Source organism: Prunus mume, linkage group LG2 (genome assembly GCF_029339155.1).
Source record: "Prunus mume cultivar Tortuosa linkage group LG2, ASM2933915v1, whole genome shotgun sequence".
NCBI lineage: Eukaryota > Viridiplantae > Streptophyta > Magnoliopsida > Rosales > Rosaceae > Prunus > Prunus mume.
In genome coordinates, this window is record NC_142699.1 from 40,095,772 (window position 1) to 40,111,748 (window position 15,977).

Genomic DNA, 15,977 nt, shown 5'->3' on the forward strand with positions numbered 1-15,977 from the left:
ATTTGGGAAGCGGATTCCTTTTTCAAGGAGGCATGGCTTAGTTAAAGTGGATCAGCACAAGTGGCAGAGAAATATGAAAGCCCTCTACCAAAAATGAAACGCGCACCACATTGAATTTGATGAGGTTCTCACTTGCTCATGATATCAAACCCTATTAGTATTTCCTTTGCTTTTTAAAATGAGTTTATGAATTCTATTGCATTCTGCAGGGAAAACTTTTCCAAGAAAAGGCACGTGAAGTGGATGAAGAGTCAAATGAAATGATTCTTAGAACAAGGTTAGCATCCCTTTCGTTGAAATTTTTATGATGTGTGTTTCTACTCTTTGTGGACATTGATTAATGATGGTGTATAGAGCTCCACAATGTTAATTAATTTTTTCTTTTATTGTGTTCCTCATTAGAAATATTGAGATACAAGGAGAAACAGTGCTTGACTATTTGCATTGACATTTTTTTTTCCAAGAAAAGGCACGTGAAGCAGATATTGAGTCGAATGACGAGGTGAACCATCCTTCGGTTTGAAGTTTTTGTGGTGTATGTTTCTACTCTCTTTAGACATTGGTTAAAGGTGGTGTACACCGAGTCCCACAATGTTAATTTTTGGGTGTTGTTAAACGAACCTTAAAATTAACTAAGTATACCCTACCACACCACCAAACTATTTATTAAATTACTATTTTACCCTAATATAAAATGACCAGAAAGATTGAATTGTGAAACAAATGTAATTTTATTAAGTGCACAAATGTCAGTGAAAAATCCTACATCCAAAAACCTTAGTATTAACTCCAATTATTTGTGTCATCTTTATTTAGTCATCCATTGATGCAAACAAATCTCATGGTACTTTCGTCAATCATAATTTATTTTTAGGTGGAACAGATACCAGTACAACTAAAATGATGTGGGCGATGGCAGAGCTAGCTAGGAAACCGAAACTGATGAAGAAAGCCCAAGAAGAAATTAGTAGATGCGTTGGAAACAAAGGAAATATCAGTGAACGAGATACAAATGAGCTTCAATACGTCAAGATGATAGTCAAAGATACCAGATTGCATCCTCCAGCTCCAATTATTATTCCAAGAGAAAACATGGCTCATTTCAAAATACAAGGTTATGATATTGACCCCAAAACACTTGTCTTTGTCAATGGCTAGGCAATTGCACGAGACCTTGAGTCTTGGAAGGAACCAGAAGAATTCATCCCAGAAAGGTTCGATGGCAGCTCCATTGATTATAAAGGGCAGCATTTTGAGTTTTTACCATTTGGAGCTAGTCGAAGAATATGTCCTGTGATGTACATGGGAATAACAACACTACATATTAGGGTGTATACCATGGGTAATTTTGGGAATTAAATAGGGTATACTCAGTTAATTTTGTATTTTAATCTAAATATTAGGGTGTACTTAGAAGATCATAGGGTGTACTAATTTTAGAGTTTGTTTAACAACACCTTAATTTATTTATTTATTTTAAATCTTTTATTGTGTTCCTCATCAGAATTATTAAGACACAAGGAGAAATAGTGCTTGACTTGCTTGGTCACGATGCCAAGCAATCCCATGGCCGATCTTCACCATCATGGCACTAATCCATATTACTCTTACATGAACATAATACCTTCATAGTCACGTTTAACATAATACCTTTATAGTCACGTTTTATAGTTCCCATTCTCCTTGCCTTTTGTTCAAATCAAATGCCCAGGATCAATAATGCCACCTTCTTGGAACACATCAAACCCTATCCCTAGTTTCCATAGCCAGCTTAATTGCTTATTCCTTGCATGCCAGGGCTAGGCTAAGATTCCCTACTTATGATACTACCTACTCTCGTTTCAACGTGAGATTTTGATGATGTACCAGAATTATACAATCTTTTTGGAAGTGAAACATAATTTATTACATTCTAATTTAATGACGCTAATTAAAATTTTATTTACTTAATTCATCCGAGCCATCCTTATATTTCAATCGGGTCGTTCCCAACGGCCAGTTACCTTCTCTTTCCAAGTGAAAAAAAAAAAAAAAAAAGAAAGAAGGGAAAAGAGTCGAAGAAGAAAATTACAAATTTATTAAATAACTTAGCTCGAACGCCCACAGGCTTTTAGATGAAGAATGTCCCCTTGCTTGACCTGGCCTGGTGAAGCTCTTGGGTATCCCATTTTGATTTGTAAATTCGATATTTTGTTGGGTCTATTGTGTATTCGATATTAGGAAAGCATTTGCCACTCTTATAGTTGCGAGCTATTTATCTGGGATATTTCTACGTTTGGCTTGGATGATGTTTTTGTGAGCTGGTTGAAAGTTAATTATTTTTCTACCCCACATTTACTTACCAAATAAGAACACGGAATGATATATGTAACCCTTAAAAGGAAGTTACATCAAGTGTTTTGGAAGATTAATCTTTTCACTATTTTATTTAAGACTGTTATTAGATGTTTTAGAGTTATTGTGCTTAATGAGCGCACCACCGTTTATTGGTCAATTTTTTTCATTCTTTTCCACCCATTATGCCCTTCATTTGATGTCTTCGTAAGCAATTGAATTGTGCAAATTGGGATTTATATTGATTATTTTTTTATTTTTTTTATAAGGAATAGTTTATTATTATTATTATATATCCAAATAAGTGATGGTATAAACTAAACAGGATGGAGATTTCTCACACACACGCAACTAAGATGTCATTGGAGTTCAATCTAAGATTTCTTATTTACAAGTCAATGTGCTTTTGCACTCTGCTAGACCCCGTTAACAAGATTCATATTGATTCTTAAATAATTTTTTATGTCACGGCAAATGAACATTACCGCTGATATGTCATCAATACATATTGGAATTCATTATACTAGGCTTGAGGGATCCACCTATTATTCTACATTATGAAAGACAAAGAAAAAGAAATAGAGGTACGAAAACATGACCATTCTCTCTAACACTGGCTGAAAGTATATCTTAATCCTTCCTGCTCCTAAACCGGCGATGGATGCGAATGCTTCTCTAGACAAGTCAAGTTGTTGGGCTTGACAGCCGAGGCAGAGGTCGACGACGGTCACATACACCACATTATTGGCTTTGCATGGTTTCCGACCCTTACTGTATGCTGCAGTTAGGCATGTAACCTTGTATCTCCTCCCAGAGCAGCAGAAGCTATACAAAATTAAGCAAATTATTATAAATATATGAGCCTCACGGGAATTCACCACCATGTTGAATTCTTGAACCTTCCTTAATTAAAATACACAAGGCAGTCAAATAACGCCTTACGGGTATAGGGAGGATTGTAGTTGGTTGCAGAACCAGTAGTTACAATAGCTGGACTTGAAAAGAAACAAAAGATAATTAATGCTGTGAGGATGAACAAGTTGTGTAGCCTTTCCATGCGGTATTAAGAATTGAACTGCATTTCTTGATTACGGTTCTATTTGATTTTCAAAACTTCATGTTACGCAAACCGCATAATCGTTCTTTGGGGTTGATTTTGGGTGTGTTTCTATGTTTAAATAGTGTTTGAGTTTTTTTATAAATACATGTTTAGGATTGGATTTATTTATAAATTTGTATAATTGATATTGTAGTGCAGTGAAAATAAACTTTTTTCTTATACCAGTTTGAGACACTTACTAAATATGATAAGGGACTACCAGACTCTGATTCCTTCATAGCATGATTCATCCTTGCTCCAATTCCTTCAAAACTAATTCATCATTGCTTCAATTCCTTCGTACTACAATTCTGTTTTATTCCCATTCTGAATACATAACCAAGTCATGTACCCTCATAACATTTTACTATATTAAAAAAAGTGACTATTTAATTTGAACTTTCTTTTAAAAAATAAAAATAAAATTTGACGCACCCCATAAAGGGAAAAAAAAAAAGGGGATGTTAAGTAAAAAAAGTAGCAACAATTTTAATTTTTTAATTTTTTAATTTTTTGGTGAAACTATTTTTTATTTTTAAGAAAGGGTAAAATTATAAATTAAGCTCAGTGCAAGCAAATTGGCACTGAAATGCGAGCGGGAAGTTTGAAACATAATCGTTGCAAAGACGAGAGGGCAAAAGTGTAAATATACAGACGAAACGCGATTAACTTCAGGCTGGGCAGTGGGCAGAGTAGATAGTTGAGCACCTAGCGACGTGAAAGCTAAGCTACTGGTTTGCGAGAGAAGTGAAGAAGAGATTAAATTGAGAAAAAATATAGCTGTGGGTTGTAAACCCTAAATCCCCAAATCCATATAACCCTAATCTCTCTCTCCCTCTCTCTGTCTCTCTGCATTCCCATTCTGATTCTCCTATCACACAAAAAACACCCTTCAAAATCACACACTTCGCTCTTGGCCACAACCACCGAGCGACGTGAAAGCTAAGCAATTGGGTTTGCAAGATAAGTGAAGAGAATGAATTGAGAAGAAATATAGCCGTTGGTTGTAAACCCTAAATCCCCAAATCCATACAACCCTGATCTTGCTCTCTCTCTTTCTCTCTCTCTCACTCACATTCCCATTCTGATTCTCAATCACACGCTTCGCTCTTGGCCAAAACCCACTTGGCAGAAACTGAAAATCACGCAACTTACTTGTTCAATATTTCTTTCTTCGTTTATAGTTGAAGTGTTGATTTAATTGGTTCGGTGACAATGACGCTTGAAGATTTGAAGCTTAATCTGAGTTCTTTGAACAATCGCAACCACAATGTCTCTGCAAAACCCAATCCCGGCCGTTCTTTCAAGCGTCCACGTTCTTCCGATTACGATTCCGATTCCAATTCTCATCCCCATCCAGTTAGGGTTTTGGGTCAGCAAACGAAGAGGAGGGTAAAGAGACAGAGGCAGATGCCTAAGGCTAAAGATATTGATGAAGAAGATAATGGCGGGTTGGCGCCCTTGAAGGCAGTTTTTGATCATGGTGTCGCTGTGAGTAATTCTGAGGCTTCTTCTAATAATTTCAGTAGCTGCAAATCGCCAGTGACAGTACTCCATCATGCCTCTCCTGTCAACGCCACAACATCCGATGAGATCAATCTGTCACCAAGAAGGGCTGCTCGGGTTGCAATGCTGAAGGCCCGATTTGCAGGTACCATCCTTAAAGCCAAACAAGATGTTCTTTATAGTGGCTCTAATGGTCTTGAAAACACCGACGACGAGATCAAGAGGTTTAAAGCTGCCGAGATGAAGAAAGCCAATGAATACATCAAGGAGCAACGGCAACGAGATAGAGAAGCTGCTCGGCTTGCCCTCGAAGAGATGGAGAGAAATGTTGTCATCGATGATAACTTCAAAACGATGAGAGACTTTGAGATGTTAATTTCTGGCGCCAACTGCTAGCATGTGGAGATATTGGAGACTGTTAAGCTAAGAGTATATGGATAGATAGATAGATAGATAGCTTCAAGTAATTAAGATTTTTACATATAGGAAGAGGCTGCAGCATGTACAAAGTGCTAATGAGTAAGTCTACTGTCTTGTAGGCATTTCCACTATCTGTATATTTCCAAATTATAGCAATGAAAGAATATTTTGTCTCTTAACTTCCAAGCTCAAAGTATAAACTGTCTGTCGGATTTGAATATTTTGTCCTATAAACAGTTGAAAGTAACTTCAAACAAAACAGTTTAGTCAATATAGGTTAGACGTTAAACACGATAAACGTTAAAGGCACAAACTTACTTCACAAGATTATTAAAAAAGTCAGCTCTTTCTAAGGCATAAACAGTTGAAAATGATAGTAACTTCCAACAAAACAGTTTAGTCAATTTAGGTTAGACGGGAAACAAGGTTACAGTGTCTAACACGATAACCATTAAGGGCGTCAACTTTCTTGACAAGAATCAAGATTATAAAAAAAGTCGATGCATTTTCGGTTTTCAACTTTCTTGACAAGAATCAAGAATCAAGATCATGCAATCAATGATCACAAAGGCAATAACTGCAGGTGCTTTCACTCTGTGAACCACTATTATGATTTTCTTAGCTGTCATCTGTTACTGTAAAAGTATTAAAGAAAAGCTCTATTTCTTCTAACAATCTCTTATCCTGAAAATCTAATCCTCCAGAATCCCTGTCTAGTATTATAGAGATGACTCAGATGACATCATGAATGAAATACTCACAAACTTCTCCCGAATTGTACAGGATAGTGACCACCTTCCATCTTTCCTGTTGGCAATGTACTTCAGCTTTCTGCACACCTGCAATGTATAAAATAGATGCATTATCTCTCTGTTAATCGCACTTCCTTGCTATTTGACTTCTAAATCCTCAAGCATGACTGGAATGACAAAGGGTGAAAATTTAAGGAAACCTATCAGTCAGTGTTCATTCTAAAACCAACTGGACAAAAGTAAACTGACTCATTGTTACGTTTGGAGTACTAACAAAAAAAGAAAAGGCAAGGAAAGCTTCAATTTAATCCGTTAACGTGCCCACTGGACAAGAACAAAAACCAAGGGAACACAAAATGCAAGACATAGAAATGGTCACATGGAGCAACTGATTTACACTAGCAATTTGATCCGTCTTTAAGAATTCAATAGAGCTCAAAATAAAAGTGGAATTTGCATGCTCAAATAATTGGGTGCAAGAATCATCAAATACAGATCTCATCCACTCAGGAACCTTATGCAGTTTTAACAATGTGACTGTTACATGAACTCTTACATGAATTTTGATGCTAATCATGGAACTCACATTTGTCCCTTAAATTGGAAATTCCCCACCCCAAGATCATTGATAGGCAGAGGCCACAACTCATAGCCACTATGAGGAACTGTAGATAATTAGGCCTTCTAGGACAGCCACTACAGACATTAGGTACTCCATGGTGCATATCAATTCCTCCCTGGTTCTATTCCTCTGATCAGATATTCTGGTAAACAACTCCAACAGGCATGGTGAAGCGACCAAAGGAGATATAGTCTGCATAGGTCATGGCAGTAGATTCAAATAAAGGAAATTTGCTGCATCCTATCTGGCTGTAGATTCAAAAGAAAAATGCAATTGTTTATGGTTGGTTGAATTTAATAGGATGAACTAACCATCTTAACAGTAATTTATAAGAAGCACCAATATTAAGACTTCTCCACACCTTCTAAAACCTGAAAATAATGGCTTTTAAAGCTACTATGAGCACTTGATTTGCAGAATGGTTAAAAATTAAGGGGGAAAAATGCCAATTACTAGGAGACATTTATGATTACACCCATCTGCAGCTCCTGTGGTGAGAACGATTAACTAAAGAAGAAGACAAGCTTTCTTATTAAATTCCTGTAGGAGCAAGCAAAGCTGGAATCAGCAAAATTAAGTTACTCACCGTCATAGTCACTGCAAGCCAATAGCCATCATGAGAAAGAGTTCCATGGTGCACTGAGCATAAAGTTTAAAATTAAAACTAAGACGGATGTGATATCTGTGGGGACTGTGTATAAGTTGATTTGCAATAAAGATTGTAGTAAGCATTCCCAATACCACGCAAGCATCACTGGTCTGAAACAGTTGGAAATATGTCAATAATAGTTCCCATGAGATTCACTTCAGAAATTATGTCATGCTGTTGGCCTTCTTTTCTACAGAATTCCTATCGATAAGAACAAAATATATATATATATATATATATATATATTGCTCCTGCTATTAACTCTGCAATTGAATTAACATTTACCATACGACACTCTTCTTTCCGTGGAGGATGATGTCAGACCCATTTTCTATATTCCTTCCACAAAATCTATGCAGCTGATAAGACAATGGCCTGTTGATTTTCTCTTGTTGAAACAACCATTTCAATGCTAATGGACAAATCCCATTCATTTTCACTTAAAATCTCGAACAGGACTCTCTCAGCTTCTGGAATGTAGGGAATTTGGTGGCTAACCATGGCGATATCCCTATAAAGACCATAATGATACACCAGCCTCATTACTGTACATATCGGTGACAAAATTATTAACAGGGATATATATGTTTTAAGGTCAATAAGATGTAAGTTTTAAAGATATTGTTGAAAAGCTTTTCGTTATAGAAGTCAGTGGGTGCATAGATCATATGTGCATATTAATCTATTGAGACTTCACTGTATACTACAAATCCTAGCCATAAAATTTGCAGATAAACAAGGTCATGCTAATTCACAAATTGTCCTTCTCTCATTTTCCTTTTTTAATCATTCCACAATGATGAAAACATTTGATATGCAAGGGCAAAAAATTTAACATGCTAATTCACAAATGTAACCAAAATACAAGGATAAGAGAATTTCAGGTATACCAAAATTTGAGTTTCCAATTCTTGTCAGGGCTGTATATTAAAATCTGATGACTTTTAATTTCATTTGATTGGTGTTCACTGGGAACTCTGAACCTGCATAAGGTAGAGAAATCTAAATCTAAAGAAACAGGACGAACTATTCAAATGAACACTAACTCATCCTCCTTTGTATTAAAACATAAATAAGGGAATTTCAGGTTTTAGTTAACAATCCTTCAATTGTACTGTACTTGTTCCACAAACAGTCTATGATTATCTATAGTTCCAACAATCATAGGTTGCAAAAAGTCCAATCTAGGCTTCTACCTAATGATTAATTAACGAGCCATGAGAAACAGTAAAATCAAGTTCAATTATACCGAAATCATACATTGTTTGATTACTGAAAAATACAAAATTCATTTTACAGTTTTCTCAAGAATCAAATGGGAAATAAAGCATTACCAATTGGTTTATAATTTCACAAAAAAAAAAAAAAAAGGAACACCAAATTCGCTCAACCTTAACCAATCATGCACTGTTTGATTACCTAAAAACATAAACATTCATAACATTTTCCTACATTTTCTCAAGAAGCAAACAGAAAGCAAATCATTGCCGCAAATTTTAATCTAAATCTCAAAATCGATTCCGAAATTCACAACTAAACAAGTAGAGAATTGATAAATGCAGAGGATGTAAATACCATATAATCTGACGGCGATTCAAGGCCAACGGATCGGACGAGAGGAGATCGGAAACCCTAGCGACGAAGTCAGCTCAGAGCGAAGCATCAGCGGAAGCGCAGAGAGCGGAAATGAGATCAACGACTTGTCGTAAGATGAGGTCTTCGTAGAAGGAAGAGAGACCCTGAACGAGAGGCGAGACGAAGAAGAGGGTCGGAGATGGACTGAGAGAGAGAGAGAGAGAGAGAGAGAGAGAGAGAGAGAGCGTAGGACACGTGGACGGTGGGAAATTGAGGATTGAAAAGAAGCAGAGCAAGCGCGTTGCTGAATTTGAAGCATAGTCATCTTCTGATGCTTGGTAGCGTTGGAGGTGCTGTGACTGCGAGTCCCTCCAACTACATTTTGCGAGCGTGTGATGTGAAGGTGTTTGAATTTTGGCGCCAGAGAATTTCGGGTTTTATCACGCTAGCGGGGTAACACTAGGAAAAAAGGGCCTAAATAGTAAATACTGTTCCAACCGGCCAAACAAACTAATCCCATCGGTTTAATTTGTGAGTTGAAAAATAGGAGACTTTTGATTCAGTTCAAAATGAGGGAAGTATTTATAAAGAAGGACAAAATTATAGTGTTTGTACAATAATGCTTTTATTCATTTTTGTATTGCCTAAGGAGTCTGATTCTTCTTTTCATATGACGTCAAGGGAGTTTTGCTTCCTGATTGCCATATAGAGCCAAAAAGGATGGAACTTATACTTTATCTGCTGGGATGATCCTTCACGTCAAATGAAGTTGATGATGTTTCTTTTATCATGAGGTCGTCACATGGAGTTATGCTTCCATCATGTTATCTATATTGTGTAGTTCGTCTTCTCCTAAGTTATTTCAGTATGAGTTGTCGTTGTCTTATGCTTCAATTTGTTCTGCTATCTGGTTATAGATTTCATCAAAAACTTTTCCTCTTGTTTTGCTTATCTTGAATTCATATGTGTCATCTGGTCTCCCAGATGTAGTATCTAAATAAATCTTAATAAAGTTGGGTTGGTGAAGAAGGTTCAAATTCATAATTGAACAATTGTTGCTTAGCTATTGTTGCTCCTCTGTATTTTTGAATGTCTTGCTTGGTAAAGATCTCCGTTTTTACGGATTCTGCTAGACTAAGCAGTTCATTATGAGAAATAATAATATTATGTTGTGCTCTATCTAGGTAAATACTATCCGTAAACCACTCTTGGGGTATGCTGGTGAAATCTAATTTTACGTTCTTCCAAAGAGGGATATATATATATATATATATATATAACTTCTTTTAATTTTGAGGAAAATGAATCTAAATGATGACTATTTTCCATATAAAGTTGACCTAAATAACCATACTTTGCTAAAAATGCTGGATTATGCTCTAAATGCAATTCTCTATATTCCACCATGTAAATTCTAGCTAAATAAATAGTATAATGAGAACAGCTTTTAGTAATAATTTTTATACCAAGTTGTGTATTATTTTTTAAATTAAAAAGAAAAGCTTGAATGTATAACTAAAGAGAACTATTTTGCTCATATACTAATATAATCATATGACTTAATATCTTATGGTAAAAATCTTTACCTTTCTCTAGCTAGGGTTTGAAGAAGATATGGAATTTTAGTTTTTTACTCAAGGGAAAATTCTCTATTATGCTCAAGTAAGTTGGGCTCATTAACCTCTTTTTTTGTAAAATCATGCTTAAATTTTGACATCTTAAATTAATAATTCTAAAATTTCTTACTATTGTATCATACTCTTTCTTTTGCCCCTCATGTTTTTCTTGCAAAAAAGAAAGATGTTGTTTTGCTCTTTTATAATTATAATTATATGCTAAAAACTCTTGTTCAAGGGCTTTAATAAGTTTTTCATGCCTTCTTCTCATGCTGTCATTATTAGTTCTAATATTCTAAAAATTGTCTAAAAGAACTTTTTGTTTATCTGCTAATGATACTTGAGTACGATATTTTAAAGCAGGATTTCTAACTTCTTGTACTCGAATTCCATTATAATAATACGTATTTACTACTGTCTTGTTTACATTTCATATCTCTTGTGTTGACGAATTATATCTATAAACAATAAGAATGTTGGAATTCTGAGCACGTGTGTTCGGTTGGAACTTTGGAATAAATTGAGTATGAGCACGTGGTGCATTATAGAGACTACAACAGTGCAGATGGGGATTGGCTGTTGAGTCAAAAGTTTCTCAGCACATAGGCTGCATGCTAACCAACTAACAAAGCGTAGAAATCATGATGCTTTTTGATCATTTCATTTGAATGTTCTTGGGCTATAAAAAATCCCATGATGCTACTAACCACCCTGCCCAATATGGCTTCTATTTCAAATTCTATTTATAAGATTGCCCTTCCGGGAAATGTTAGACCAGCAACAACAAATTTGGCACCCAAAAAGCTCACCAAACTCACAAAACAAAAACTAGCATCATAGATAGGCTGAACGGCCTACTACATGTTCTAGCGGCCAGTCCATTCATTATTTATCGTAACTTGCGCTATTTCTTTCATATCTCCAATGTTACTGACTAGAATATGTGGTAACTCGTTCAAGCCTTTCTATGGCGCTAGTCTTATGTTTTGTGAGTTTGGTGCTGCAATGTGAAGTTAGCATTGCTGCCCCAATGATGGCCCTTCAAGTTTCTTCTTTGTTCAGAATGTAGTGTCAGGTCTTTGATTGAAGATTGGGTAGCATCTTGAACTTTTATTTTAATGCAACAAAGTATATTTGGAACCACCAACAGATCCTCTTTAAGTTCTTTCTACTTTCAATATGAGGATTGCATGTATGATGCAGTCATATTCAATTCTGCAACAGTCTCAATCTAACATTCCTGTATGATTGCATCTCTTTTAAATTATCAACAAGCTCATCTGAAATTGATTTGAAGGATCTAATACATTGTTTGTTTACATTTCTACATATAAACTTGCTCTTGAACTCATATTCTTAGAAGCTTATGCAGTTTTAACAATGTGACTGTTCAAAATTAATAATAGCATCTTGATATTTTAGCCACTGAAGAACAGAGTTTCTATTTTGAATGAACTGAATAAACTAGACAATAAGATCGCGTGCTCTCCAAGAAATTAGAAGGCTCGACACTTCCTAGAACTGGCAACAACTAGTTCTTGTTCAAAACACGACCTCGTTGCGGCTTTGGCGGCATAGGCAGGTTCTTAATGTCCAGAATTTGAATTTTCTTTCTCTTGTTTTGCAACTCTTGATAGCTTTGGTGAAGCTTTTTCTTACTGTTCTCCAACTTCTCTTCATCATCCCAATCTCGTCGGTGATGAAGATGATGAGTAGATTTTGTGGGCCCCTTAGGGTTTTGTTGGCTCTCCAAAAAATCAGAAGGCTCTGGGCACTTCCTCGAACTGGTCTTGCTCAAAACCCGGCCTCGCTGAGGCTTAGATGGCAAAGGCAAGTTCTTGACCTCTAGAAGTTGAATTTTATTTCTCCTGTTTTGGAACTCTTGGTAGCCTTGGTGAAGCTTTCGCTTGCTATTCTCCAACTTGTCTTCATCGTCCCAGTCTTGCCGTCGATGATGAGCATCAGATTTTCTTGGCCCCGTAGGCTTTTGTTGACAAGAAGATGGAGGTGGTGCGCTTAGCATAAAGCGGAAGGTCTCCAAATCCTTGCCTTTGCCATGAGATGGTGGTTTCTTGGGCTTCTGGAGAATTGCCAAGTGGCGCTCATCAAGTTTGATGTCGTCATAGACAACGTCAACGTCAACAGGAGGCTCTCGCTCGCATTGCTGCTCCTTCAAAGCCTGATCGCAAACAAACTTCATCTTGTCTGAAAGAGAAAAGATTATAGCAAAATTGGGAAACCCTAAATCACAGTAGCTAGTGTTTACAAAAGCCTCACGCTACATCCGTATATATATGTAGTTTCCTGTTTCCTAATCTCACTGGGAAAACGAATATTTTATTCTAATTAATTATAATGTACTATTAAATTTTTATTAGACATAAGAAATTAAACCAACCAAACAAACCCTTAAGTTGCCAACTCACGTTTAGAATTATCTTATCTCGCCCGATATCCTTGGGCTGAAATTAGTTCGGGTCCCAAGTTGTCTGTTTTCTTGATTTATTCTCCTGATAGGACAAGAATTAAATACCCAAGTTTTTTGTTTCTTTTTTTCATGCCAGGTTTCTATTTCACTTGAGTGTTACTACTTCCATTTCTTACTACTAAACCAAGTATTACTATTTCTAATTATAAAATTAAAAAAATTATAGGAAATTCATTTTCATGTGTATATATATATATATATATATATATATATATGTAGGAAAATATTATCTTACTACAGAGTTCACAAATATATAAATATATCTATATAATCAGGGGAGGCTCTAGAGCCTCCAAGCTCATTCCATTTTTATATATACCCATTATGATACTATATATAAAATTAAAATATAAAAATATAAAAATTATACATGTTTAAACTTTGAAAAAGAAACTTCTTAAGGACGAACACTTTTTCACTTTACCAATTATTTTTCAATAATTCAATGAAGGCTGAAGTCCGAGCTATCAAATAAGTGTGGTGATTGAGGATTTCTTTTAGTTTTGAATTTCTTCCTTTATCTGTTTTGGGAAATTAGTCTAGAATTTACATTTTCAGTCACGATCTTGAAGAATTTTTTGGTGTACATATGTACGTAAATATGTCTTATTATACTAGAATTTGAGATTTGATCAAGAATTTGATAAAGTTTGTTTAGATAAACTGTAATTTATATTAATTTACAACTGAAAATAAAGCGCTAATAAAACAAAAATACTGAAAATCTCCATCAATCAAGCATGTAGGTTATTTATTTACTTTCTTGTAGTGAAAATATTTAAATATTCGAAACAATATGGCATTAATAATAGCATCCCGATATTTTAGCCACCAGTGTTTTTAATGCGTCAATTACATATTGAATTGAAGAACAGAGTTTCTATTTTGCCTCGTTTACATTATTTTACTTTCATATACTCTCTCTCCATCAAGATATTCATCTGATTTAGTTACCGTTGGAGTTGGACTGAAATTAGCTTTGGTTCCCAAGTTTTCTAAGCACGCCTCTTCTCTCTTCTCTGCGTTTTCCAAGCACGCCTCTTCTCTCTTCTCTGCGAGACTGAGCCTCTTCTCTCTGCGAGACCAAGCAACCCTCTTCTCAAATTCTTCTCTTCTCTCTCTTCCCCTCTCTCCTCGCTCTTCTCCTCTTCTCTCTTCTCCTCTCTCCTCTCTCTTCCTCCATCCCCTTAGTCTCTGCATCAGAGAAGTTCACTTTGACTTTCATTGAACAAAATATAGAGGGTTCTATCTTCAGCCATCTGTCGCAACAAAACACTCGCAAATAAAGCATTGATTTTTAACAGATACAGACCTATTTCATCCCCTTCAACCCCACTTCTAACCTTGGACTTGAACAACACATTGAAAATTACCCAAACAGGTCAAGATTCTATTAGATATGAGTTATCTTCTTCGTTTGATTAGGATTTTGCTTCTGGGAATAGACTGTTTGATTAGGATTTTGCCTCTGGTTATAGACTTTTTGCAAAATTTGAGGGGTTCTCTTTGATCTGAGGAAAAAAGTTGGAATTATTGTTAATAAATAAAATTAGAATAAAATTTTGATTTATTAAAAAAAAATAAAGTTATTTCCAGTCTGTTGTTTGGTGCAAGAATGAATAGGACATGGCTCAAAACCTACCCAACCCAGCCAGCCTAATCCAATGCTTTAAAACCTATCCTAACCAGTCCAAGCCAGCCCACCAAACGGGGCCTAATCGGACAAGGACTGTATGAGAGATTATATAGGATAGCAAACCCATCTCACTTTTCGCTACTTTGTTTTTGTTGTTCACTTTCACTTCATAGTTCACTTCATTCAATATCTCATCAACTAGAACAAAGATTTCCCTTTTAGAGTAAACCCTGATAACCCTTTTTGGTTCTCTACCAATTTGTTCTGTTGATCATGGCTTCTTCACTGGGTTCTTTCAATCTCTCAAGTAGGAGCAAAAGAGAAGGAGATGAAGCATAAGACAAAGGGAAGATAAGGTATTTGACAATGGAAGATTTTAAAGGAATAAATTTTTATTCTTTGTGTCCTTATGATCATCTGACATTGGTTGCCACTGTTCTTTTTGAAAAAACTGAGCAGGAGAAACAATTGAAGAAGGAGGAGCACCAGAGAAGCACCACAAGTTGCTTCTTCTTCTCCAAATGCATCACCCTATTTTCATCCCTTGGTCTTGAAAGAAATCTAAAGCAAGGGATGAAAGGCTGCTATAGACACACATATTTGCAAGCTTATTTTGTAATATATATTGTTCACAAGGAGCAGTGGATTTACCCTACCTGCTGGATATGTAAGGTAAGTTTATAACTTTACAATTAATTACAAGTAATTGCATAATCAAGATCCCCATAATTAGTCACTTTCCTGTATTAGAGTCAGTGGCCTTCTTTGGCTTATCACCGCCCCTCCCCCCCTCCCGTCCACAAGCAAAGCGAGTGAGGAATAAAGTGAAGCTTGGAGATCGAGGATGAGAAACGAGGCAATGACAACCCCTTAGTGAAGACATCAGCAATTTGATCCAGAGAAGCCACAAAACCAACATGTAAGGCTTGAGCAACAACCTGTTCACAAACATAATGATAGTCCACATCAACATGATGAGTCCAAGCCTGGAAAAAGGGATTAGAAGCAAGAGAAATGGAGCTAATATTATCACTCCAAAGCTGAGGAGGAGACAAAGGTTGATGCAAGTCAGCAAACAAAGAACGAAATTAGGATAAAGCACCAGCTGTGTAGGCAAGTTAACAGTATTCGACCTCCTCCTTGAGCGAGAAACACCATGCATGTTTCTTAGAGCTCCCATAAACCAAATTGGAACCCAAATAAATGCACTACCCACCAATGGATTTACGATCACCAAGATCACCAGCATAATCAGCATTAGAAAAGGCCGTCAAAGCCAT

The 15,977-nt window shown here is 36.0% G+C and overlaps 2 pseudogenes; both read right to left on the reverse strand.

The window, feature by feature from the left end:
- Window positions 1-6,415: 6,415 nt before the first annotated feature.
- On the reverse strand, window positions 6,416-8,102 carry LOC148920339 (protein PUTATIVE RECOMBINATION INITIATION DEFECT 1-like; annotated as a pseudogene).
- A 3,967-nt stretch (window positions 8,103-12,069) lies between these two features.
- LOC148920340 (uncharacterized) lies at window positions 12,070-15,977 on the reverse strand (annotated as a pseudogene).